This window comes from Somniosus microcephalus, chromosome 5, assembly GCF_052327205.1.
Source record: "Somniosus microcephalus isolate GS21.2 chromosome 5, FLI_Smic_1.0, whole genome shotgun sequence".
In the NCBI taxonomy this organism is placed as follows: domain Eukaryota; kingdom Metazoa; phylum Chordata; class Chondrichthyes; order Squaliformes; family Somniosidae; genus Somniosus; species Somniosus microcephalus.
Genome location: NC_140991.1, coordinates 25,489,077 through 25,516,995, shown reverse-complemented (window position 1 = coordinate 25,516,995; position 27,919 = coordinate 25,489,077). Strand labels below are relative to the sequence as shown.

The window sequence follows — 27,919 nt, the reverse complement described above, 5'->3', positions numbered from 1 at the left end:
TTTTTTTCAAATGCTAGTTTTCTTCCTCTCTTGACAGTGTTGCTGGAGTATAGTTCCACTGGCATTCAGCACTTTAACTACTACAGTCAAGATATAACTATATAAACTGAGGCCCAGTCTGCCTGTTCAGGTGGATGCAAAAGAACCTGTGGCACTATTCAAACAATCCTAGCCAAATTTATTACGTAACCATCAATAGAGATTAACTGGCCATTTATCTCATTGCTGCTTCTCTGACCTTGCTGTGCACAACTTGAGCCCTTCTTTACCAACATGAGTGATTGCACAAAAATTAATTCATTGCCTGTGAGGTACTTCTGGATGTCTTGAGAACACGAAAGGCACTTTATAATTGCAAGTTATTTTTTATTTCTTTTACCTCATCCAAATGATCATTTGTGTGTGTGCACCCCTCACTTGCTTCCCTGTGCATAGACATCACCAATTACATATTAGTGACCCCTCCCGGCCTGAATAAAAACTGACTTTTGAAATACAAACTCAGGCCAGTACCCTCCCAAAACTATTATAATAAAGAAAGAGAGTGGATGAATGGTGGGATTTCCCCCCAATCATGAGGGATCTAGACAGAGTAGATAGCGAGAAACTGTTCCCATTGGCAGAAGGGTCAAGAACCAAAGGACACAGATTTAAGGTGATTGGCAGAAGATCCAAAGGTGACAGGAGACTCCCCAACCAGCGGGAATAGCTTCTCTCTCTCTCAAAATTGAGCAATCAGAACCTCGGGTTTCAATGATACATTAAGTGGTTCAAGTCTGATGAAAATAGCTCGTTGCGTTTGAATTTTAAATTGTGTCAACCCATTTCGAATTGCAGCATTAAATCGCTTTCGAATTCTAATTTTAAACGTTGTAAATTCCCGCCTGAATTCCAAGAGAAAGTAACAACAGAGGGAGAAAAATGTGGTGCGTAAAATGGGTCTAAAGTAAAAAAAAAGCCCCACTGGTCAGTTTGAAAAAAGTTTGTAAAGTTTCGAAAAAGTTTCTCACCTCTCCGGCGCCCCCTACTGTCGGTCAATGAGCGACGCCGGTCTGGTTGTCTGGCAACAAGCAGCTGATTAGCAACAAGGAGGAAGCAGGCGGTTGTCCAGCAGATTGCAGGCAAGCGGCACTCACTCGGAGGGCGTTACTTTATAACAACATGCTTTTTTCTACTTTACGTAAATACTGCAGCGTTTTCTTTTTGGCGCTGGTAATAGCCGTGGTCTGTATTTATTATTATTTCTTCTTCCTTTTGTTTTTCTAACGTCAGGGAAAAGGGAGTCCCACGGAGTCCATCACTTTGGTATGTTGAACCATGGCTGGCTGCTATGTTAACCACCATTTTCTTATTGCTGAATAATAAGTTTGATTCTCTTCTATCTGGTTATAACCAGGACCACTGGTTTACCAGTCAACTCGCCAAGGCTTCTTCAACAGCACCTCCCAAACCCGCGACCTCTTCCCACCTAGAAGGACAAGGGCAGCAGGCGCGCGGGAACACCACCACCTCCAAGTCACACACCATCCTGACTTGGAAGTATATCGCCGATCCTTCATCGTCGCTAGGTCAAAATCCTGGAACTCCCTCCCTAACAGCACTGTGGGAGTACCTTCACCACACGGACTGCAGTGGTTCAAGAAGGCAGCTCACCACCACCTTCGAGGGCAATTAGGGATGGGCAATAAATGCTGGGCTTGCCAGCAATGCCCAAATCCCATGAATTTTTTAAAATTAAAGTTCAACTTTTATTATCAGATTACAGGTATTTTTTTTTAATTAAAGTTTTTCCACCCATTTATAATCATTTCTGGTCACTGAAGCCACTCAAATATCATCCTTGATTACATGGGATTCATTAGGATTTTAGAGACTGTATTCCACAATGTCTGGTTTTTCCTGTGGAAACCTCAAACTAGTGTCCTTGGCTATAATTGTAGATTTAGAATCATAGAGAATATAAGCACAGCAAGAGGCCATTTGGCCCATTGTGCTTGTACCTGTGCCAGTGCTGGCTCTTCAACTGGAGCTAATCTAAATTTTTCTGCCCTTTCCCTGTATCCTGGAAAATCATGGGGCTAGAATTTCCGCTGGGGTTCTACCCCATAAAATTTACTTGTTTTAAAATCATAGAACCATACAGCACCGAAGGAGGCCATTCGGCCCGTCGTGCCTGTGCCGGCTCTTTGTTTAAATTTATTTGCTTAAAGAAAATGCTCCTGAATATTTATTCTGAACATTATTAACTGTTATAAATGCATACCTGTTCAGAGTTTCCTTCGTTGGGGAATGTTTCGGCCGCGATTTTGCCAATGGATGTGGCTTGGGAGCAGGTCAGCTGCATTCAGCCAACAGACATGATTTTATGTAGATTGGCCTTGTTAAGCCCGCCAATTAAGAGGAAGCCGGTTAGATGACGTCATTTGACGATGCGTCATCTGCCGGTTTTCTTAAAGGGACCACACACAATTTTTCTTTGACCGCTCATTTCTCCGTGTTTGACAGCATTGAGGTGCTGCAAACACTGACAATCACGGTACAAAGGCGAGATCTTGCACCCAGGCTCTCCAATGACTCCCTCCATAGTCTAGAACAGATGGCAGCTGCAGGTGAGGTTACAGAAGTGATCTGTCACTGGTGAGAGAGGTTCTCCCAATGAGGTGGGACTAGACAGCCAATTCAAAACCTGTTACCTACAGAAAAGTGTAAATGAATTAAAAATGATTTTCCCAACATTTTCTTACCTCTGAAACTCACCAGTGCACCATTGGATCCTTCACTCCACTTCTGCAGCTGTCATCAATGCAGAAACATTACAGCAGACTCACAACATGCCACACTTGCCTGGCGTGGTGTCTGGACATCGGGGAACCTGAGGCAGAAGCGGAAAAATTGAAAAAGAGCCTGTTAATAAGTATGAAGTACCTGTTAACGTCCGGGTAAGTGGCTATAATTCTCTTCCTCGGATCGGGTCCATGCGCAAATCAGGGACCCGACACTTGGGAAGATTGATTGGAGGCGGGTTGACAGCGGTTTTCCTACCCGCTGTCAATCTGTGATTTTTGACAGCGGTCCCGCCTCCAATCCCGCACTCTGGGGACCGGCAAAATTCCGGCCATAACGTTTCTCTCTTTTTTGATAAACCTGCAGTAGTGATGTCGCTAAACGAGTATAATTCACCTTTCTCTCTCTCCCTCACTCTCCTCACACTCACTCACTCACACTCACACTGTCTCTCTCTCTCTCTGCCTCTCTCTCTCTCTGTCTCTCTCTCACTGGCCTTTGATGCTGCCACAAGAGAACAGAACACTCTGGGAATTCAGAGAATCATACAGCATAGAAGGAGGCCATTGGGCCCATCGTGCCGACTCTTTGAAAAAGCTATTCAATTAGTCCCACTCTCCTGCTTCCTCCCCCCACCCCCAAAGCCCTGCAAATATTTCCTTTTCAAGTATTTATCCGATCCCCTTTTGTACTACTATTGTAGCTACTCCCATCACCCTTTCGGGCAGTGCATTCCAGATCATAAGAACTCGCTGCATAAAAAAAATTCTCTCCTCATCTCCCTGGTTCTTTTGACAATTATCTTAAAAACAATTGCAGAACTTTAACCAGTAACTTTGTGGAGGGGGGGGGGAATTAAATTGAAAATTCTGCCTGCAGTATATTGAATACACTAGAGCGAATGCCAAAACGGTAAACCAGATTGTGTCACCAATTATGGGAGCCAAGGTGAAGTGAGCCATTAACTTCAGTCCAAGCCAAGCAATAGGTTACTATCTTTAGCTCACTTTATTAACTATTATAAATTTGTACCTGTTCCAAGTTTCCATCTTTGGGGATATTAGAGTTTCTCTTTTTTTGATTAAACCTGCAGTGGTGATGTTGCAAAATGAATATAATTGCCCTTTCTCGATATTTTTAAGCAATATGCATAACTCACTACCACATGGAGTAGTTGAGGCAAATAGTATAGATGCATTTAAGGGGAAGCTGGATTAAACACATGAGAAAAAAAGGCTTGCATTTATATAGCGCCTTTCACGACCACCGGACGTCTCATAGTGCTTTACAGTCAATGAAGTACTTTTTGAAGTGTAGTCACTGTTGTAATGTGGGAAACGCGGCAGCCAATTTGCGCACAGCAAGCTCCCACAAACAGCAATGTGATAATGGCCAGATAATCTGTTTTTGTTATGTTGGTTGAGGGATAAATATTGGCCGGGACACTGGGGAGAACTCCCCTACTCTTCTTCGAAATTAGTGCCATGGGATCTTTTACGTCCACCCGAGAGAGCAGATGGGGCCTTGGTTTAACGTCTCATCCGAAAGGAGGCACCTCTGACAGTGCAGCACTCCCTCAGCACTGCACTGGGAGTGGTCAGCCTAGCTTTTATGTGCTCAAGTTCCTGGAGTGGGACTTGAACCCACAATCTTCTGACTCAGAGGCGAGTGTGCTACCCACTGAGCCACAGCTGAGGGGGAAAGGAAAAGAGGGCTATTCTGATAGGTTAGATGAAGTAGTGTGGAAGGAGGCTCATGTGGAGCATAAATACCATCATGGAAAAGTTGGGACCAATGGTTTCTGTGCTGTAAATTCCATGTAATTCTATGTAAAGTATATAGGGAGAACAATGGCCCAGATATCCCGATCCCTAATGGTGGGTACGGGCTGTGTACCCACCCGTAGGGACATCGGAAATGCCGGTTTCAGGCATGCGAAGCGCATGCGCTGAAAACCGGCATTTCCGATCTGTCAAGAATGGTCTTGACAGATCGGACGCCTGCCCTGGAGAAGGGCCTCTGCGGGGGGAGAGTTCTTCTTTTTGGAAACCCTCCGCCCACAGAAAACCCTTAGAAATCTTACACCTGGTAAAAGCAGGCGTAAGGCCTGCTTTTACCAGGATAAGAGTTGAAAAAAGTAATAAAAAAAAAAAAAATTTTTTTTCACTCATTTAAAAATACTTTACAAAAACATAAAGCCCCGTAAAAAAACTTAAATTTTTTTCAAAAAATATTAATTTTTGTTGTCATTTCAAGTCATTTTAAAAATGTGATTTAAAAAAAAATTATTTAATGTTTTACTATGTTTTTGGGGTGATCTCCATTCATATATTTGATAGGTCTTCCTGTCAAGTGTATGAAGGGAGATTCCCTTCTTTGATTGGCTCCCCATGGCCCACGTGATCCCAGGGACGCTGCGAACTACATGCGCCCCTGGGATAGGTGGGCCCTGCACACTTGGAGTTTGGAGAGGCCCAGAAGCGGAAGCGCGTGCATCCCGGGAGCCCTCGGGTAAGGGCGTAGATTTTTCAAGATCGCAGGCCTCCGCCCGCGGGACGCCTGCGATGGGAAAATACGGGCCAATGTTATTTCGCAGCAAGCCACTGAAAATTGTGTCCCATTCCGTGTAACATTCTGTGCGCTGTTGCACTCAGTATATTCCTAACTTTTGGTCATATAGAGTCATAGAGTCATAGAGTTTTACAGCACAGAAAGAGGCCCTTCGGCCCATCGTGTCCGCGCCGCCCATCCATCCCTGTCCTGTCTAATCCCATTTTCCAGCATTTGGTCCATAGCCTTGTATGCAATGGCATTTCAAGTGCTCATCCAAATGCTTCTTGAATGTTGTGAGGGTTCCTGCCTCTACCACCCTTTCAGGCAGTGAGTTCCAGATTCGAACCACCCTCTGGGTGAAAAAGTTCCTCCTCAAATCCCCTCTAAATCTCCTGCCCCTTACCCTGAATCTATGCCCCCTTGTTATTGACCCCCCTACTAAGGGGAAAAGTTCCTCTTTATCTACCCTATCTATGCCCCTCATCATTTTGTACACCTCAATCAGGTCCCCCCTCAGCCTTCTTTGCTCCAAGGAAAACAACCCCAGCCTGTTTAGTCTTTCTTCATAGCTGAGGCGCTCCATCCCAGGTAACATCCTGGTGAATCTTCTCTGCACCCTCTCCAAAGCAATCACATCCTTCCTATAGTGAGGCGACCAGAACTGCACACAGTACTCCAGCTGTGGCCTCACCAGCGTTTTGTACAGCTCCATCATAACCTCCCTGCTCTTATATTCTATGCCTCGGCTAATGAAGGCAAGTATCCCATATGCCTTTTTAACCACCTTATCTACCTGTTCCGCTGCCTTCAGAGATCTATGTACATGTACACCAAGGTCCCTCTGACCCTCTGTACTTCCTAGGGTCTTACCACTCATTGTGTATTCCCTTGCCTTATTTGTCCGTCCAAAATGCATCACCTCGCACTTTTCAGGGTTAAATTCCATTTGCCACTTTTCCGCCCATCTGACCAACCCGTTTATATCGTCCTGTAGCCTGAGGCTTTCCTCCTCGCAATTTACCACCCCACCAATTTTCGTGTCATCTGCGAACTTACTGATCATACCTTTTACATTCTCATCCAAATCATTTATGTAGATCACAAACAACAAGGGACCCAGCACCGATCCCTGAGGTACCCCACTGGACACAGGCTTCCAGTCACAAAAGCATCCTTCGACCATCACCCTCTGCCTCCTGCCACTCAGCCAGTTTAGGATCCAACGCGCCAAGGCACCCTGGATCCCATGGGCTCTTACCTTCTTGACCAGTCTCCTATGCGGGACTTTGTCAAAAGCTTTACTGAAGTCCATGTAAACCACATCCACAGCAGTTCCCTCATCCACCCCCCTAGTCACCCCCTCTCAAAATTCAATCAGATTTGTCAGACATGATTTACCCTTGACAAAGCCATGCTGACTATCCCCGATTAATCCTTGCCTCTCCAAGTGGAGACTAATTTTGTCCCTCAGAATTTTTTCCAATAATTTCCCTACCACAGATGTTAGGCTCACTGGCCTGTAATTCCCTGGTTTATCCCTGCTACCCTTCTTGTATAATGGTACTACATTAGCTGTTCTCCAGTCCTCTGGTACATCCCCTGTGGCCAGAGAGGTTCTGAAAATTTGTGTCAGAGCCCCTGCAATCTCCTCCTTTGCCTCCCACAGCAGCCTGGGATACATCTCGTCCGGGCCTGGGGATTTATCCACTTTTTGGCCTGCTAAAACCGCTAGCACCTCCTCCCTCTCGATGCTAATATGTTCAAGTATGTCACAGTCCCCTTGCCCGATTTCTATGTCTGCATCGTCTCTCTCCATAGTGAACACAGATGCAAAAAATTCATTTTAAACCCCGCCTACATCATCTGGCTCTACACACAGATTGCCACTTTGGTCCCTAATGGGCCCTACCCTTTCCCTGGTTATCCTCTTGCCCTTAATATACTTATAAAACATCTTAGGATTTTCCTTTATTTTGCTCGCCAGTGTTATTTCATGGCCCCTCCTCGCCCTCCTAATTTCTTTTTTAAGTATGCCCCTGCACTTTTTATACTCCTCTAGGGCTTCTTCCGTCTTTAGTCTTTTGTAACTGCCAAAAGCCCCCCTTTTATTTCTAATGCATTTTTGTATATCCCTTGTCATCCAAGGTTCCCTTTGCTTGTTGGTCCCACCCTTGACCTTTACAGGAACATGTTGGCGTTGTACTCTCTCTATTTCCCTTCTGAAAGTTTCCCACTGTCTTGATGTGGATTTTCCTATAAGTAGCTGCTCCCAGTCCACTTTGGCCAGATCCTGCCTTATCATATTAAAATCGGCCTTCCCCCAATTTAGAACCCTTATTTCCGGGCCGTCTTTGTCTTTTTCCATGACCACCTTAAATCTCACCGAATTATGGTCACTGTCGCCAAAATGCTCTCCTACTGACACTTCCACCACTTGCCCGGCTACATTCCCCAGAATTAGGTCCAGTATCGCCCCCTCTCTTGTAGAACTTTCTACACGTTGGCTCAAAAAGCTCTCCTGGATGCACTTTAAGAATTCTGCACCCTCTAAGCCTTTCACACTCTGACTATCCCAATTTATATTGGGGAAGTTGAAATCCCCCACTATTATTACCCTATTATTTTCGCACTTTGCTTTGCTTTGATTTCAGGCATCGGTAGCTTACTACTGTCAAGAAAAATATTTCAACCACGTGCTAAATGTTGCTAATGAAGGACTGATGACATGCTGCAACGAGCCTGTGCTGCTTTTCTTCAAAGCTTTCGCGAATTTAATGGAAGGTAAAAAAAAAAGAAGCTGCTTTCCAAAAGAAGGCCCGCTGGACTTTCAGACCTCGTGGGGCAGATCGTTCCTCTTTAGCGCTTGGGTGTAAAGCATCTCCCGGACAGAACGCCTGGAGGAAGGCTGTGCCAGGATGATCAAGCACCCTTAATGGAGCAGACCTAATTATTCTGTCCGTGGATTTAATTATGTGGAGAATCGGGATGATTCCCCATTGCAGGCATGTGATCATTCCGTGTCTGATTTTCCTCCATGCATTCCACCTAAGTGATGTTTTATGCCCAAATCAGCCATGGCTCATTACAACACTGACTACACTTCAAAAGCACTTCACCGGATATGAAACCCTGAGGTCGTGAAAGGCACTATATAAATGCAAGTCTTTTTTTTTCTTTTCAAAATTACCCCACTGGGGTGCACAATTGGAAAAGTGTTCCGTTCCCCAGCAACTAAGCATCTAAAAAGAAAATAAAGCACATTCCTCTCCAAGTTTGGTATGGGCTTCCACTAGGCATCTCCCTCCAGCGGCATAAGAACATGAGAAATAGGAGCTGCAGTGGGCCATTCGAGCCTGCTCCACCATTCAATAAAATCATGGCTGATCTTCTACCTCATCTCCACTTTCCTGCACTATCCCCATATCCCTTGATTCCCTTAATAGCCAAAAATCTATCGATCTCTGTCTTGAATATACTCAACAACTGAGCCTCCACAGCCCTCTGGGGTAGAGAATTCCAAAGATTCACCACCCTCTGTGTGAAGAAATTTCTCCTCATCTCAGTCCTAAATGACCGACCCCTTATTCTGAGACTGTGACCCCTGGTTCTAGACTCCCCAGCCAGGGGAAACATCCTCCCTGCATCTACCCTGCCGAGCCCTGTAAGAATTTTGTATGTTTCAATGAGATCACCTCTCATTCTTCTAAACTCTAGAGAATATAGGCCTAGTCTACTCAATCTCTCCTCATAGGACAATCCCCCCATCCCAGGAACCAGTCTGGTGAACCTTCGTTGCTCTCTCTCTATGGCAGGTATATCCTTCCTTAGGTAAGGAGACCAAAACTGTACACAGTACTCCAGGTGTGGTCTCACCAGGGCCCTATATAATTGCAGTAAGACTTCTTTACTCTTATACTCAAATCCTCTTGTAATAAAGGCCAACATACCATTTGCTTTTTGAATTGCTTGCTGTACCTGCATGTTAACTTTCAGTGATTCATGTACAAGGACACCCAGGTCCCTCTGAACACCAACATTTCCCAATCTCTCACCATTTAAAAATGCTTTTCTATTTTTCCTACCAAAGTGGATAACTTCACATTTCTCCACATTATTTGCCATGTTCTCGTCCACTTGCTTAACCTGTCCATATCCCCTTGCAGTCTCTTTGCATCCTCCTCACATCTTACATTCCCACCCAGCTTTGTATCATCAGCAAACTTGGATATATTACATTTGGTCCCCTCATCCAAATCATTGATGTAGATTGTGAATAGCTGAGGCCCAAGCACTGATCCTTGTGGTACCCCACTAGTTACAGCCTGCCAACCCGAAAATGACCCGTTTATTCCTACTCTCTGTTTTCTGTCTGTTAACCAATCCTCAATCCATGTTAGTATTTTCCCCCAATCCCATCAGCCCTAATTTTGTTTAATAACCTCTTGTGTGGCACCTTATCGAATGCCTTCTGAAAATCCAAATACACCACACCCACTGGTTCCCCCTTATCTATTCTGCTAGTTACAATTTCAAAATACTCTAACAGATTTGTCAAACATGATTTCCCTTTCATAAATCTGTGTTGACTCTGCCCAATCCTATTATTATTTTCTAAGTGCCCTGTTGCCACGTCCTTAATAATAGATTCGAGCATTTTCTCTACTACTGTACTGATGTCAGACTAACTGGTCTGTAGTTCCCCGTTTTATCTCTCCCTCCTTTCTTAAATAGTGGGGTTACATTTGCTATCTTCCAATCTGCAGGAACCGTTCTAGAATCTATGAAATTTTGGAAGATGACAACCAATGCATCCGCTATCTCTATAGCCACCTCTTTTAAAACCCTAGGTTGTAGGCCATCAGGTCATGGGGATTTATTGGCTTTCAGTCCCATTAATTACAGACGGCATGATGGAGTCCAGGGAGATGGACCGGAAATAAAGGTTCTAAATTGGGGGAAGGCCGATTTTAATATAATAAGGCAGGATCTGGCCAAAATGGACTGGGATCAGCTACTTGTAGGAAAATCCACATCACAGCAGTGGGAGTCTTTCAGAAAGGAAATAGAGAGAATACAACGCCAACATGTTCCTATAAAGGTCAAGGGTGGGACCAACAAGCCCAGGGAACCCTGGATGTCAAGGGATATACAAGAATGGATTAGGAAAAAAAGGGAGGCTTTTGGCAGATACAAAGGACTAAAAACAGTGGAAGCCCTAGAGGAGTATAGAAAGTGCAGGGGGGTACTTAAGAAAGAAATTAGGAGAGCAAAGAGGGGGCATGAAAAAACACTGGCAGGCAAAATATAGGACAATCCCAAGGTGTTTTATAAGTATATTAAGGGCAAAAGGATAACCAGGGAAAGAGTAGGGCCCATTAGGGACCAAAGTGGCAATCTGTGTGTAGAGCCGGAAGATGTAGGTGAGGTTTTAAATGAATATTTTGCCTCTGTGTTCACTATGGAGAAGGACGATGTAGGCATAGAAATCAGGTAGGGGGTGTGATGAAATATGTCATTCATCAGACTCTGTAGTTAACTACATATATTGTATTGCCTGCTCCGGTGTTTACCTTGTATTGTGTATAGTGCACCGCCCCCTTTGTGTGTCGGCTCCGCCCATACCTGGCCCTACTTAAGACAAGCCCAGGCTTGTCTTGCAGCAGAACAGCAGCATGCTAGGTGAAGCCACAGGCATCTTTCCTTTGCTAATAAAAGCCTTGTTTTATTCAGTTAACTTTGAGTCTTGAAGTCATTGAGGCGCATCAATTTTATTAGCAAACTTTTAACGATGGATCAACTTTTGAAACCGGAACGCTTGGATTTGGACCCGCATGCTTCGGATGCATCAGCACGGTTTGGACACTGGTTCCAGTGCTTGGAATTCTTTATGGCCAACTCCGAAGCCGTCACAGCCTCTAAAGCCACCGGAGATGTGAAACTCAGGATCCTGCAGAATCGGGTAAGCCACCGGGTTTTTCCACTCATCCAAGACGCCGCCACCTACCTGGATGCCTGCAACATTCTAAAGGCCCACTATCAGCGGCCTACCAACGAGGTGTACGCCAGGCACCTGCTTGCTACCTGCACACAGCGACCCGGAGAGTCGCTAGAGGACTTTCTAGTCACCCTAAAAGTGCTTGGCAAAGACTGCAAATGCAAAGACGTGAAAGCCATGGTATACACAGACGAGCTTATTTGGGATGCCTTTATCGCAGGCCTTAGCTCTAATTACATCCGGCAGAGACTGCTAGAGAAAACGGGCCTAGATCTGACACAGGCTGTGGACACAGCGCGATCGCTGGATGTGGCTCAGAAGAACTCTGACTCCTACTCGTCAGGCCGCGCGGCCCACGCCGCCTCTGCTTCCCCGCCCGGTAGCCCAACACCGTCGGGGCCCTGCTCTCCCCCCAGAAGCCCTACGACCGCCGCGACGCATCGGGCCCCAAATGCTACTTCTGCGGGCAGCCGAAGCACACCAGGAACCTGTGCCCGGCGAAAGGCACCACCTGCTGTAAGTGCAGTAAGAAGGGGCACTTTGGGAAGGTGTGCAGAGGGAACCCCGCAGGCAAAACCGCCACCGCCGCGTGCGCGCCGTGGGAGCGGCCACCTTGGACGCCATCTTGTCTGACCTCGTGGGGTCCGCCATCTCGCGAGCAGACATCGTGGACGCCATCTTACCCGGCCTCGTGTGGCCCACCATCTTGTCCCGATCAGGGCCCTACAGTGGCGTCGATCACAGTGGACCAGTCCAGACCGCACCCACTATCCAAATCGATGGTGGACATCGAGGTAAACGGGTGCAAGGTTAAATGTTCAATTTACAGCGGGAGCACGGAGAGCTTCATTCACCCTGATCTGGTACAACGACTCTCTCTAACTATAGTCCCTACTCAGGGCAGGATCTCTATGGCCGACAAAACCCAGATATCGACTATTGCGGGTTACTGCGCGGTACGATTGTCCGTTAAAGGCACTGTATATAATAATTTTAAACTGTTAATTATGAAGGATTTATGTGTGAGCGTGATCTTGGGCCTGGATTTTCAGTGCCACCACCAAAGCATCACGCTCAATTTCGGTGGGACCCAGCCGCCCCTCACAGTGTGCGGTCTGGCTACCCTGAAGGTAAAGCCGCCTTCGCTATTCGCGAACCTTACCCCTAACTGCCGGCCAATAGCGACCAAAAGCAGGAGGTACAGCTGGGAGGACAGGCGGTTTATCGCGACCGAGGTAGACAGGCTCCTGAGGGAGCGCATTATTGAACGCAGCAACAGCCCGTGGCGCGCCCAAGTGGTGGTGGTGAGGGGTAGCGAGAAGAAGCGGATGGTGATTGACTATAGTCAAACAGTCAACATCTATACCCAACTAGACGCCTACCCGCTACCCCGCATATCCGAGATGGTGAACCAAATCGCCCAATACCGGGTGTTCTCCACCATCGACCTCAAGTCAGCGTATCATCAGCTCCCTATCAGACCAGAGGACCGTTCGTACACCGCCTTCGAGGCAAACGGACGCCTCTACCAGTTCCTCAGAATACCACGCGCCTCTGCATCCTAGGCAGCGTGGTGGAGAATGGGGAAATCGGACCAGACCCCGACCGATTGCGCCCCCTACGGGAGCTGCCCCTGCCCAACACTCCCAAAGCCCTGAAAAGGTGCCTGGGGTTATTCTCGTATTATGCCCAATGGGTCCCCAACTACTCCGATAAAGCCCGCCCCCTCTTGAAAGCATCCTCTTTCCCGCTCTCTGCTGAGGCCCATGCTGCCTTCAAAAGCATTAAGCAGGATATTGAGCGGGCCACGCTACAGGCAGTGGACGAGAACACTCCCTTTCAAGTGGAAAGTGATGCGTCTGACTTTGCCTTGGCGGCCACCCTCAACCAGGCGGGGCGGCCCGTAGCTTTCTTCTCGAGGACCCTCCAGGGGCCCGAGATCAGACACTCCTCCGTGGAAAAGGAGGCCCAAGCCATCGTGGAGGCAGTGCGCCACTGGCGGCACTACCTAGCCGGCAAACGCTTTACCCTACTTACCGACCAGCGGTCGGTAGCGTTTATGTTCAATAATAAACAGAGGAGGAAGATTAAAAATGATAAGATTCTTAGGTGGCGGATCGAGCTCTCCACCTTCGAGTACGACATCATATACCGGCCGGGGGCCCTTAACGAATCCCCCGACGCCCTCTCACAAGGGATGTGTGCCAACGTCACCGGGGATCGGCTACAGACCCTCCACAACGACCTCTGCCACCCAGGGGTCACACGGCTGTTCCACTTCATAAAGTCCCGCAACTTACCCTACTCGATTGAGGAAGTTCGGTCCCTGACCAGGAACTGCCGCACTTGCGCTGAGTGCAAGCCTCGGTTCTACCGCCCTGATAGAGCCCACCTAATCAAAGCTACACGGCCCTTTGAGCGGCTTAGCTTAGATTTCAAGGGCCCCCTCCCGTCCGTCGACCGCAACGTTTACTTCCTGAACATTGTGGACGAATACTCCCGTTTCCCATTCGCCTTCCCCTGCCCAGACATGACCAGCGCCATGGTCATTAAATGCCTCAACAGCCTGTTCTGCCTGTTCGGTATGCCAAGCTATATCCACACGGATAGGGGGGCGTCCTTCATGAGTGAAGAGCTACGCCAGTACATGCTGTCCAAGGGGATTGCCACGAGCCGTACCACCAGCTACAACCCCCGGGGTAACGGTCAGGTGGAGCGAGAGAACGGGACAGTATGGAGGGCAGTCACCCTAACTCTAAGGACCAAGGGCCTCCCTATCTCCCGCTGGCAGGAAGTCCTCCCAGATGTGCTCCACTCAATACGGTCACTATTGTGTACCGCCACTAATGCCACGCCTCATGAGCTAATGTTTGTGTTTCCCCGGAAATCCACCTCGGGCGTATTCATACCGTCATGGCTCTCCACCTCGGGTCCGGTACTTTTGCGGAAGCATGTGAGGGGCCACAAGACGGACCCTCTCGTGGAGCCAGTGCACCTGCTCCACGCCAACCCACAATATGCGTATGTCCGGCACGCCGACGGACGGGAGGACACTGTGTCCATAAAAGACCTCGCCCCAGCCGGTAACAACAGCAACAACGACTACAACAACAACAACCACCACAACAACCACAACAACTATTACCCACCCACTCCACCCACTATTCTTTCATCACCCCCGGAAGAACACCAGCCAACGGTACCCCCACCACCTACTCCTTCAACAACCCCGGTGGCGCCCCCGGCAGAGACCCAGGAGACCACCCGGGACACCCAGCCGGCACCCGCGGCACCGCAACCGTTACGTCGGTCACAGAGGACTATCGCACCCCCGGACAGACTAAATCTGTAGAAGGGGTGAATGTGATGAAATATGTAATTCATCAGACTCTGTAGTTAACTACATATATTGTATTGCCTGCTCCGGTGTTTACCTTGTATTGTGTATAGTGCACCGCCCCCTTTGTGTGTCGGCTCCGCCCATACCTGGCCCTACTTAAGACAAGCCCAGGCTTGTCTTGCAGCAGAACAGCAGCATGCTAGGTGAAGCCACAGGCATCTTTCCTTTGCTAATAAAAGCCTTGTTTTATTCAGTTAACTTTGAGTCTTGAAGTCATTGAGGCGCATCAGGGGGATTGTGATATACTTGAACAAATTAGCATTGAGAGGGAGGAGGTACTAGCGGTTTTAGCGGGCTTAAAATTGGATAAATCCCCAGGCCCAGACGAGATATATCTATCCCAGGCTGCTGTATGAGGCAAGGGAGGAGATTGCAGGGGCTCTGACACAAATTTTCAGAACCTCTCTGGCCACAGGGGAGGTGCCAGAGGACTGGAGGGCAGCTAACGTAGTACCATTGTTCAAGAAGGGTAGTGAGCCTAACATCAGTAGTAGCGAAATTATTGGAAAAAATTCTGAGGGACAGAACTAGTCTCCACTTGGAGAGGCAAGGATTAATCAAGGATAGTCAGCATGGCTTTGTCAGGGGGAGAACATGTCTAACCAATTTGATTGAATTTTTCGAGGGGGTGACTAGGTGTGTGGATGAGGGTAGTGCAGTTGATGTAGTCTACATGGACTTCAGTAAGGCTTTTGACAAAGTCCCGCATGGGAGACTGGTCAAGAAGGTAAGAGCCCATGGGATCCAGGGCAATTTGGCACGTTGGATCCAAAATTGGCTTAGTGGCAGGAGGCAGAGGGTGATGGTCGAAGGTTGTTTTTGTGACTGGAAGCCTGTGTCCAGTGGTGTACCGCAGGGATCGGTTCTGGGTCCTTTGCTGTTTGTAGTGTACATTAATGATTTAGATATGAATGTAGGAGGTATGATCAGTAAGTTCACAGGTGACACGAAAATTGGTGGAGTGGTAAATAGCGAGGAGGGAAGCCTCAGGCTACAGGACGATATAGACGGGTTGGTCAGATGGGCAGAACAGTGGCAAATGGAATTTAACCCTGAAAACTGTGAGGTGATGCATTTTGGGAGTACTAACAAGGCAAGGGAATACACAATGAATGGTAGGATCCTAGGAAGGACGGAGGATCAGAGGGACCTTGGTGTGCAAGTACATAGATCCCTGAAGGCATCAGGACAGGTAGATAAGGTGGTTAAAAAAGCATATGGGATACTTGCCTTCATTAGCCGAGGCATAGAATATAAGAGCAGGGAGGTTATGATGGAGCTGTATAAAATGCTAGTTAGGCCACAGCTGGAATACTGCGTGCAGTTCTGGTCGCCACATTATAGGAAGGATGTGATTGCATTGGAGGGTGTGCAGAGGAGATTCACCGGGATACTACCTGGGCTGGAGCGCTTCAGCTATGAAGAGAGACTGGACAGGCTGGGGTTGTTTTCCTTAGAGCAGAGAAGGCTGAGGGGGGACCTGATTGAGGTGTACAAAATTATGAGGGGCATAGATAGGCTAGATAGAAAGGAACTTTTCCCCTTAGTAGAGGGGTCAATAACCAGGGGGCATAGATTCAAGGTAAGGGGCAGGAGGTTTAGAGGGGATTTGAGGAAAAACTTTTTCACCCAGAGGGTGGTTGGAATCTGGAACTCACTGCCTGACAGGGTGGTAGAGGCAGGAACCCTCACAACATTCAAGAAGCATTTAGATGAGCACTTGAAATGCCATAGCATACAAGGCTACGAACCAAGTGCTGGAAAATGGGATTAGAATAGATAGGGCTTGATGGCCGGCGCAGACATGATGGGCTGAAGGGCCTCTTTCTGTGCTGTATGACTCTGACTCTAACTCACTGCGATAGGTACTTGGGAACGAACTTGGTATTCTGTTCTATCATGTAACATATTTCTAAAGAAAGAAAGACTTGCATTTATACAGCAACTTTCATGACCAAAGGATGTCCCCAAAGTGCTTTTGAAGTGTAGTCACTGTTGTCATGTAGAAAATGCCTCATCCCTAATAGGAATGTACTTGTGGATGTCCAGTGAGGGTAAGATTGGCTCAGCTGTGATGCCCCCTACAGTCGAATAACCTGCTGATGCTCACTGTTAAGGCCGAGACATGAATAACTTGGGCAAAATAGCAAATGGCACCTGATACCCGTGGAACTTTACCGAGCAAGAAACCAGTGCTTTCAGGAGAGGAGGGAGGAGGGATTTCTTTTTTAGATGCATTTAAGGGCAAGCTAGATAGGTACATGAAGGAGAAAGGAATAGAAGGGTATGTTGATATGCTGAGATGAAGAGGGGGGGAGGAGGGGCTGGAGGAGGCTCTAGTGGAGCATAAATACTGGCATGGAATAGTCAGGCCGAAGAGCCTGTACAATTCTATGTATTCCAGCCCCGTCGAGATAAAGGCCAACATTTTGTTAGCTGTTTTTGATTCCTGTTTGTACCTGTGCATGAGCTTTTTCAGTGATTTTTGCGTAGCAGGACACCCGAATTTATTTGCTCCTCCGCAGTTCCTAGTCGTGTCTGTGAAAAGTACTCCACGTGCAATGAATTGTTTTTGCAGTGCAGTGACTGTCCTCCTGATGGCAACGAGATGAAAGACCTGTTAATACGTTCTATGGTGGTGATGGTTGAGGGAGGAACATTGACCCGAGCACCAAGGGGAACTCCCTGCTCTTACTCGGGTGGTGTCACGTGACCTTTAACATCCAATGCAGTCTGCAAACAGAGTGACTGCTGCCAACGAACCGGAAGCATTAACCAATGCGACTTTTAATTTTTATTTTCTTCAGTTTTTTTTTATTATCTTCTCCTGACGTGGTGCTCAGTTTGGCAGCAGCGATCAAACTTTTTTTTAAATTTTCTTTGGTTCGGCAGCCGCGATCTCTTTTTTTCCCCACTGCGCGCCCCCCCCCCCCCCTTTCTCTCTCTCTCACCAATCTGTGAGAATTCCGGGCGAGAACAACCAAAAAAAAACATTGGAACTCCACGTGCGCAACTACTTTATCTTGTTGGCAGCAGTCACGTCCATCAACAAATTAGACAGCTTGTGGTGTTGGTTTAACATCTTATCTAAAAGGACAGCCTCTCTGACAATGCAGCTCCTCCCAGAGTCGCAATGCGGATTCTGCCCACTAAGGGGCACAATGGACATGATCTTCACTGCACGCCAATTACAAGAGAAATGCAGGGAACAGCACCAACTGCTATACATGGCCGCCTTTGATCTCACAAAGGCCTTCGACACTGTCAACCGTGAGGGATTATGGAGTGTCCTCCTCAAATTCGGCTGCCCTCAAAAGTTTGTCACCATCCTCCGCCTGCTTCACGGCGACATGCAAGCCGTGATCCTGACTAACGGTTCCACCACAGACCCAATTCACGTACGGACCGGGGTCAAACAAGGCTGTGTCATCGCACCAATGCTCTTCTCGATCTTCCTTGCGGCAATGCTCCATCTCACCCTTCCCCCCTCAGTGCTGCATTGGAGTGCCAATCTACATGACGTACTGAAGTCCTGTACTGGGGCGTACTGTGGCTCAGAGGCAAGAGTCTACCAACTGCAACTGTGGACGTAGTGCTGGCACAGTTAATGTACGAGAGAGATAGGCATGCTTCAGTGGACTTGACCGCACTTTCCTCGTTCTCTGTTCTTAAAGGTGTGCCACTACTTTTTTGCAGGTCGTATCCAAGAAGCCATCAGAGACCTCGAGGCAATCAAGGGGAAGCAAAATGTTTCACTGTGCTCGATTATTGCCCTCATTTATGCCCACAGAAAGAGCTCAGTAATTGGTAGGCGCTCCAAGATTTATTATGCTTTCATTTGAATCCTGCCCACATGGAACTGTTAATAGAATTCGCAATAAATATGAACAGGCACAGAGAACGTGAAATAGTCAGTGGATTCACTGCTTGGATCACTTTCTGGAGCAACATGTCTATAGCTGCCTCTTGAGTCCCGTTTACTTCAATGGCTTTCTGGGTAACTTTTTGCTACAACTCCATTACCTTTTTGTAATATTGGTCGTAGCAATTCGTGGGCCTCCTGCTGCTCACGGTAAATTGCTCTGTACACTGTTTCGTAAGGACAGAGGCACTATACTGTGTTATACACAATGGGCCGGATTTTCCGATCGGAGGCTTCCTACGGGTGAATGCCTCCGATCGGAAAAAAATCGACGAACTTACCTGCTGGCTCCGTAGGTCCCGAGGCTTGCAATCTTGGGCCTCTGCTCTATGAAATGCACTAGAGGCCCAGGTATCCCGGGGCGCAGGCGGTTCGCAAGCATCCCTGGGATCACGTGGGCCACGGGGAACCAATCAAAGAAGGGAATCCCCCTTCACACTTTTGACAGGTCTCTCCGCACAGATCTGTCAAAAGTATGACTGAGGATCACTTAAAATACACAGTTAAACATTAAATCTATATTTTTAAAAACATCACTATTAAATCCGTGAATCTTAAGGTATGGTGTTCATCAATAAATAGACGGAGACTGCAGATCAACAATCAACAGGTGTTTACTGGATGAGGGTAGTCTAAAAACTAACAGTACAGAGCCCTCCTCAGGGTTTATATACAGGTGTGGTCACTGCCGGTACTACAGTATACAGGAGCTGTAAAAGTAGTTCTCTCTTAAAGGTACATACACTACAGTCACGTATTTAAAATTACATTAAATTAAATATTTTAAACAAAAATTTAATTTATTGAAAAAAGTAATTAAAGTTTTTTACGGGGCTAAAAATAAACTTGTGTGAAAAAGTGAAAAAAATGTTAATTTTTTTTACCAGGCATAAGATTTTTAAAGGCTTTCAGCGGGCAGAAGTCGCGCAGAAAGCGGAACTCTCTGCCCGCGGAGGCCTTTCTCCCGGGCAGGCGGATGATCTGTCGAGAAGATTACACTCACTTCTTGATTGGAGATTAATTTCCTTCGGGTCATATTTCGGCTAGGTCGATTGAAAATTTCAAAGCTGAGATTGATTTTTTTTTATTAGGCAAGGGCATTGAGGGATATGGAACCAAGGCGGGTAGATGGAATTAAGATACAGATCAGCCGCGATCTAATTGAATAGGCTCGAGGGGCTGAATGGCCTGGTCCTGGTCCTGGTCCAATGTTCCTAGGTACATTCTGAACTCAATTTGAAATCATTCTCTGGGAAAGTTTATTTGAAACCAGTGGGAAATGACTAGCTCTTCCTCTCTCTTTTTTGATACTATTTTTTAGGTGTGATACAAAATTTGCAGAGGTTTAAAAAAAAATTCATTCATGGGATGTGGGCATTGCTGGCAAGCCCAGCATTTATTGCCCATCCCTAGTTGCCCTTGAGAAGGTGGTGGTGAGCCGCCTTGAACCGCTGCAGTTCGTGTGGTGAAGGTACTCCCACAGTGCTGTTAGGGAGAGAGTTCCAGGATTTTGACCCAGTGACGATGAAGGATCGGTGATATACTTCTAAGTCAGGATGGTGTGTGACTTGGAGGTGGTGGTGTTCCCATGCGTCTGCTGCCCTTGTCCTTCTAGGTGGTAGAGGTCGCGGGTTTGGGAGGTGCTGCCGAAGAAGACTTGGCGAGTTGCTGCAGTGCATCTTGTAGATGGTACACACTGCAGCCACGGTACGCCGGTGGTGGAGGGAGTGAATGATTAAGGTGGTGGATGGGGAGCCAATCAAGTGGGCTGCTTTTGTCCTGGATGGTGTCGAGCTTCTTGAGTGTTGTTGGAGCTGCACTCATCCAGGCAAGTGGAGAGTATTCCATCACACTCCTGACTTGTGGTGACAAAATGTGACCCCTAAAGTAAAGGAAGAGGTGCAGTATCACAGTAGTGGAAGAGGACTAAATACCGGCACTGCAGAGGAACCTAAAACATAAGTAAAGGGGAGGAACTTAGTGGGTTTAACGTAAGATTTTTAAAAATGGTGATGGAGAAAAATAATGGGGCTTAAGATAGACAAACCTCCAGGACCTGACGGTTTCCACCCTAGGGTATTAAAAGACCAGGTGAGGAAATTGCAAATGTGTTAATCATAATTTTCACAAGTTCTCTAAATTCGGGAATTGTGCCTCCTGAATTGAAAAATTGCAAATGTAGCTCCCATTATTTAAGACAGGAGGGAGGGAGAAACCACATAACTACAGACCTGTCAGTTTTGGGAAGGTTACTAGAATCTGCCATCAGGGACAGAGTGATTGAACATTTGAACAAGTATGAGCTGATCACAAATCCACGCTGACTCTCTTTGAAGAGTGCGTCATATATGACTAATCTAGTTGAATTTTTCAGGAGGTGGATAGGATAGCGTCTATATGGACTTCCAGAAGGCATTTGATAAGGTTCTGCACGAGAGAGCATTAGCAAAAATGAGAGCACACGGGATTGGAGGCCGGGAATTGTGACACGGGTTGGTAATTGGTTGGGAGATGGGAAACAGAGAGTAGGGATAAAGGGAATGTCCTCTGATTGGTGGGTTGTGACAAGTAGTGTTCCCCAGGGATCTGTACTGGGGCCTCAGTTTTTTTACCATCTAGATCAATGACTTGGATGAAGGAATAGAGAGCTGTGTACCCAAGTTTGCAGATGATACTAAATCAGGAGGCACAGTAAGTTGTGTAGATGGGAGCAGGGAGTTAGAAAAGGACACAGACAGCTTAAGTGAGTGGGCAAAAACTGTGGCGGATTGAGTTCAATGTGAGGAAGTGTGAGGTCGTCCACTTTGGATCCAGAAAACATAAATCGGAATATTTTCTTAACGGTGAGAGACAAGGAACAGCGGAGGAGAAAAGGTAATTGGGTGTCCAACGACACAAATCACTAAAGGCTATTGCGCAGGTAGAAAAAGTATTCAAAAATTCCCTCCCTAAACCTTTCCACCTCTCTACCTCCCTCTCTCTCTCTCTCTCTCTCTCTCTTCCTTCCTTTTAAGACGCTCCTTAAAATCTACCTCTTGTCCGAATATCTCCTTGCGTGGCTCGCTGTCAGATTTTGTTTGATAGTCACGCCTGTGAAGCGCCTTGGGTCGATTTACCACGTTAAAGGTGCTATATAAATGCAAGTTGCTGTTGTTGTTGTATGTAGGCAGTTTTCATACAAATTTTAAAGTCACAAAATGTCGTTCCCTGGTGCTAAAATGATTAATGAGCATGTTGCCTTTCAGGAACTCGAGACAAGGCTCAAAGAAAGCCATAAAACGGCAGGAGAAAGAGCTCTGTATTATGCTAATATATTCTTGTGGTTTGCGGATCGTCATGAGGAAGCTAGAGAGTACACTGACAGGCTGATGAAAATTTCCAGTAGATCAAAGGAGGTATGTATTTTACGCTGTGCTAAAATAGAAACTTGTATCTATGTAGCAACTTGCCTGTCCTCGGGACTTCTCGCAGCACTTCACAGTTCAATGCGTTACTTGTGAGCTGCAGTCATTGTTGTTATGTTGGCAAATGCTGCAACCCATTTGTGCACAGCAAGGTCCCACAAACAGCAATGAGATGAACGATTAATTAAATTAATTTTTAGTGGTGTTGCTTGAGGGAAGTGTCGACCAGGGTGCCCTTCCCTACTCTTTGCTGAACGGTATACATTGGGATCTTTTTGGGCATCTGCCTAACCCACTAGGATAGCCAACTGGGACTTCAGTTTAATAGCTCATCTGAGAGAACCTGAAGCATCAATCTTGATTACGAAACATTGCAGCACAGAAACAGGCTGGTGGTCCTGGAGTGGGGCGTGAACCCATAATCTTCTTTCTCCGAGGCGAGAGTGCTGACTGAGCCAAGGTGACACGGCCATAATGAGTTCCCTCAATACAGTAGTTTCCGTAGAGCACTGCCTGTTGTGTATGTAATATGTGTGCTACTTTGAACCTATGGACAGGACTGCACTACTTGTTGGGCGTAGTGATACGCAGTACCACTCCTGGCCATAGGGGTATAAATAGTACTGTGGGTACTGATCTCCCCTCAGTTCCCGCCTGTGGGCATGAAGTAAAGACCTACGTATAGTCCCTACCTCCAACCAGTAAAGACCTGTTTTATTGTTACTGATTAAGTCTGAGTATTAATTACTTGAACAACTCACAGATTTAACACTGGCGACGAGTCTGATTCGGACCCTGCGGCAGTCACTCCACGGCAGCTTCGTCCACAGCCAGGACGTTGCAGAGAGGTTTCCACCCTCTCCACCCCACTGGAAGACATCCTGACCTCGGAGCCTCCATCGGCGACCGTCAGCTTCTTCTCCAGCTTGGTGGTGGGTAAGCCGTTGTCTGAGCCGGGCAGCGACGCGACAGGCAGTCGACCGCGTTGGCCGCACGAACGGGGCTGGGGGAGCTGGAGGAATAGGGCGCGAGAGCCGCTTCGAGCGGGAGGCGTTTCAACGGAGCGATCGCATCTCCTGATAAGAGCCGAGAGCCGCTTCGCGATCCAGCGATCGCATCCGCTGATAAGGGCCGCACTCGGGCGATCGCGGCGAAGATAAGGGCCGCACTCGGGGGCTGAAGGGAGACGGCGTTGGGGGACGGGTGAAGACCGCCAAGCGCGGGAAAACCGCCATTTTGTGGGCGGAGGACGACGGCAAGAGCGGGAAGCCGCCATCTTGGATAGCAGTAAAAAAAAAAAAATCTGAGAAATTGCAAATCTACAATGCCTAAACACAGGAATATTAGCACCTTTGATAGTGACCTCGAAGATTGGGCCATATATGTTGAAAGAGTAAAAAATTATTGTAAGGCCAATAAAATTCGTGACCAAGATAAAGCTCTAACATTATTAAATTTAATGGGTGCGAAGACATACGGGCAATTGAAACACCTGTTATCACCAGATGAACCGGCGGATAAGACGTTCGATGAGATTGTTACTGTCCTGAAAGATCATCTAAACCCCACGCCGCTGATGCTAGCGGAACGATTTAAATTTTACGACAGAAGGCAGCTACAGCATGAAAGCAATGCTGATTATTTGCTGGAATTGCGTAAATTAGCGAAATATTGCCAGTTTGGAACGGGACTGACAGAGGCACTTCGAGACAAATTTGTGTGTGGTTTATTTAAACAGGATACACAAAAGCGACTGCTCGAGGAGAATGAGCTGACGCTTGAGAAGGCGGTCACTATGGCAGCAGCACACGAAGCCGCAGCGAGAGGCACGGCAGTAATGCAGCTACGGTCACCGGAGCTCAGTGCACACAAATTGGGTGTGAGTTCTGGCAAATGTTATCGTTGTGGAAAGACAACGCATGATCAGAACCAGTGTTGGTTTAAAAACCAAGAATGTAGAACTTGTGGTAGGCTTGGACATATAGCTAGAGTATGCAGGTCAGCGAAGAAGACCAGCAACAAGAAGTCACCGCAAGGAAAATACGCAAAGGTACACAAGGTGACCGAACAGGAGTCCGATTCAGACGCTAGCAGTAATGAACTGGCTAGCTTAAGAGTACTCAACGCTGGTAAGGGTGCAGACCTCCAGACAATTTGGGTCACTCTTCAGATAGAAGGAGTCCAAGTAAAACTGGAATTGGACACTGGATCGGCATTGACGGTCATAAATAAGAAAGATTACGGAAAGTTATTCCAACATATTCCCCTACAGGATACGGGGATTATATTGGAAACATACACGGGGCAAAGAGTGTACCCCATCGGGAAAATAGAGGTTGCAGTGGTCCACAAGGGCGAAGACAGTCAAATAATGGACTTATATGTGATATCTGAAGGAGGTCCTCCACTACTAGGACGGGAGTGGATTAGGAAAATGAATATGGACTGGCATTTCCTACAAACAATAACGAGTGAGAACTCGGTGAAGATAGTCGGCCCAGACTCTGGAACGGATGATGGTATGCCCAACTCAGGTGCAAAAGACAAAGTTTCAGCACAGAATTCCACTGAGCAACAACAACATAGTTTAACTGTGGATTCTGAGTCTGGCAAGTCTACTGATGTGCCCATTTCTGAGGGACACCGGGCTCGAACTCAACTCCATTTCAAACTACAACAGCAATTAGAACAAATGCTTCGCCGTTGTGAGCAAGAGTTGAATGCAACGAAAGAGTTCTTTGATATAGAGTTGGAGAATCTGGAAAGACAACAGAAGCAGCTGATGGAGAAAATGGAGCAGGAGCACACAAAACGTCTGATGTCAGAGGAGTTAACGGTCAGCCAACTCCTGCATATGCTGAAGGACAGGACTCTGAAATGGGAAAAACTTGAACACGAACTTCAATATTCAAACGAAAGGGGTTCGGAGCTCTCAAAGGTTATTGGAAGAGCTGAGGTGGCAACACAGACTGAGATGACTGCAACAGAGCAGCCCTTGGATGCCAAAAGTACGCTGACTCACGTCAACGTAGAACAACAGACCGCTGAAACAGCTGCTCCGGTAGAGGGATTGAATAGTCCGATCAATCAATCTCCAAAAGAAGTTGAAGTAGTAAAATCTCAAATGAGGTCATTAGTAAACGACTTGCTGAAAGCCCAGAAAAAGCTGGATGAAGAGGTACGCATGAAGAAGTCTCTTCAGGAAAGATGTCTGGACTTGGAACAAAAGCTGGCTAACGCCCAGCTGGGTATGGAGGAAATAGAAGACCCTCTCGCTGGCCTAGATCAGGACGACACCGAATATTACTATGTCCTGTCCTGCCCAACTTGTAACTTCGACTCCCACCATACAGAAATCATGGAGGAGCACCGAAAGTCTACGGAACATCGGGAGAAGGTGGCTCTACTACGGAAAAAGGAGGGAGAGAAGGAGGAACTGCGCATGCAGCTGGCAGCTGACAGTGGAGCCCAGAGAGTCTCCAAGAAGCAGAAAAGGAAAAGTCGAAACAGAAGATGACCCATCTGAACCATTATTACCTCTACCAGATCACACACGTGGTCCCTCCGAACGGAGCCAATTCAGTTCGGAAGTTCAAACTGTTAAATCCATGGAAGGACTATTGAATGAGTCACTCCAGCAACGTGAACCGACTCCACCACAGAGATTGAATCTGTGAACTGTTTTCCGCAGAGACTGAATCTGTGATCTGTTTTGACATGAAGTTATCTATGTATCTATGTTATTCTGTTATGTAAACCTGAAGTTATATATGTATATATGTTATTACGTTATGTTAAATGGGGAGATGACTGTAAAGCTAGGAAGGGAGGAATGTTGTGTATGTAATATGTGTGCTACTTTGAACCTATGGACAGGACTGCACTACTTGTTGGGCGTAGTGATACGCAGTACCACTCCTGGCCATAGGGGTATAAATAGTACTGTGGGTACTGATCTCCCCTTAGTTCCCGCCTGTGGGCATGAAGTAAAGACCTACGTATAGTCCCTACCTCCAACCAGTAAAGACCTGTTTTATTGTTACTGATTAAGTCTGAGTATTAATTACTTGAACAACTCACAGATTTAACACTGCCCACTGCAGTACTGAGCTATACAGATTCAGAAGATCCGAGGTGTGGTCCCCAATCTGTGCTGAGTTAGTTATTTCACAGAAATTTACAGCACAGAAGGAGACCATTCGGCCCATCTTGTCCGTTCTGGCAAAGAGCTATCCACCCTAATCCCACTTTCCAGCACTTGGTCCGTAGCCTTGTACGTTATGGCACCTCAAGTGCCGATCCAAGTACTTTTTAAATGTGATGAGGGTCTCTGCCTCTACCACCCTTTCAGGCAGTGAGTTCCAAACCCCCACCACCCTCTGGGTGAAAACATTTCTCCTCAAATCACCTCCAAACCGCCGACCAATTACTTTAAATCTATGTCCCCTGGTTATTGATGTAATGATCAATAACATGTCATTCTAGAGTGGTACACTAGATGGAGCCGTAGAGCTGTATATTTAGTTGTATGTGTTTAAGACTACACTACCCACGATGCACTAGGCTACCCACAAGGCAGTAGTCAATCACTATTAGATATTCTTTACCATTTAAATGAAAGAGGTCCATACCAACCTTTTGCCATGGTGCTGTTGGTATGTCAGCTACTATCATTGGTTCCTTTGTTTGTTTGTTTTGGTGTTTCTGACATGTCTCACATTTGCCTATCATGTTCTCAATGTCCTTATTTATGCCAGGCCAATAAACAGTGTCTCTTGCTCTCCTTTTGCATTTTTCAATTCCGAGGTGTCCCTCATGAATCATTTTGAGCATGTCTTGACGTAGAGCCTGTGGAATGACTATTAGAGTCATAGAGTCATAGAGTCATAGAGTAATACAGCACGGATAGAGGCCCTTCGGCCCATCGTGTCCATGCCGGCCATCAAGCCCTGTCTAATCTAATCCCATATTCCAGCATTTGGCCCGTAGCCTTGTATGCTATGGCATTTCAAATGCTCATCCAAATGCTTCTTAAATGTTGTGAGGGTTTCTGCCTCCACAACCCTTTCAGGCAGTGAGTTCCAGACTCCAACCACCCTCTGGGTGAAAAAGTTCTTTCTCAAATCCCCTCTAAACCTCCCGCCCTTTACCTTGAATCTATGCCCCCTAGTTATTGACCCCTCTACTAAGGGGAAAAGCTCCTCAGCATCCATCCTATCTATGCCCCTCACAATTTTGTACACCTCAATCATGTCCCCCCTCAGCCTCCTCTGCTCCAAGGAAAACAAACCCAATCTGCCCAGTCTCTCTTCATAGCTGAAGCGCTCCAGCCCTGGTAACATCCTGGTGAACCTCCTCTGCACCCTCTCTAACGCGATCACATCTTTCCTGTAGTGTGGCGACCAGAACTGCACACAGTATTCCAGCTGTGGCCTAACCAGTGTTTTATACAGCTCCATCATAACCTCCTTGCTCTTATATTCAATGCCTCGGCTAATGAAGGCAAGTATCCCATATGCCTTTTTTACCACCTGTTCCGCCGCCTTCAGGGATCTGTGTACCTGCACACCCAGATCCCTCTGACCCTCCGTCTTGCCTAGGGTCTTTCCCTTCATTGTGTATTCCCTTGCCTTGTTAGACCCCCCAAAGTGCATCACCTCGCACTTTTCCGGGTTAAATTCCATTTGCCACTGTTCCGCCCATCTGACCAACCCATCTATATCGTTCTGCAGACTGAGGCTACCCTCCTCGCTATTTACCACCCTACCAATTTTAGTATCATCCGCGAATTTACTGATCATACCCTTTACATTCATATCCAAGTCATTAATGTAGACCACAAACAGCAAGGGACCCAGCAC

At 46.9% G+C, this 27,919-nt stretch overlaps 1 long non-coding RNA gene across 2 annotated transcripts in view; it reads left to right on the top strand.

Moving 5' to 3' along the window:
• Positions 1-774: 774 nt before the first annotated feature.
• LOC147116961 (uncharacterized) overlaps positions 775-27,919 on the top strand; it is a 51,631-nt gene continuing 24,486 nt past the window's right edge. For both annotated transcript variants that reach the window (XR_015078336.1, XR_015078337.1), the window contains exons 1-3: positions 775-1,305; positions 7,989-8,118; positions 21,900-22,049. This is a non-coding gene — a long non-coding RNA (uncharacterized LOC147116961). The remainder of the gene's footprint in view (positions 1,306-7,988; positions 8,119-21,899; positions 22,050-27,919) is intronic.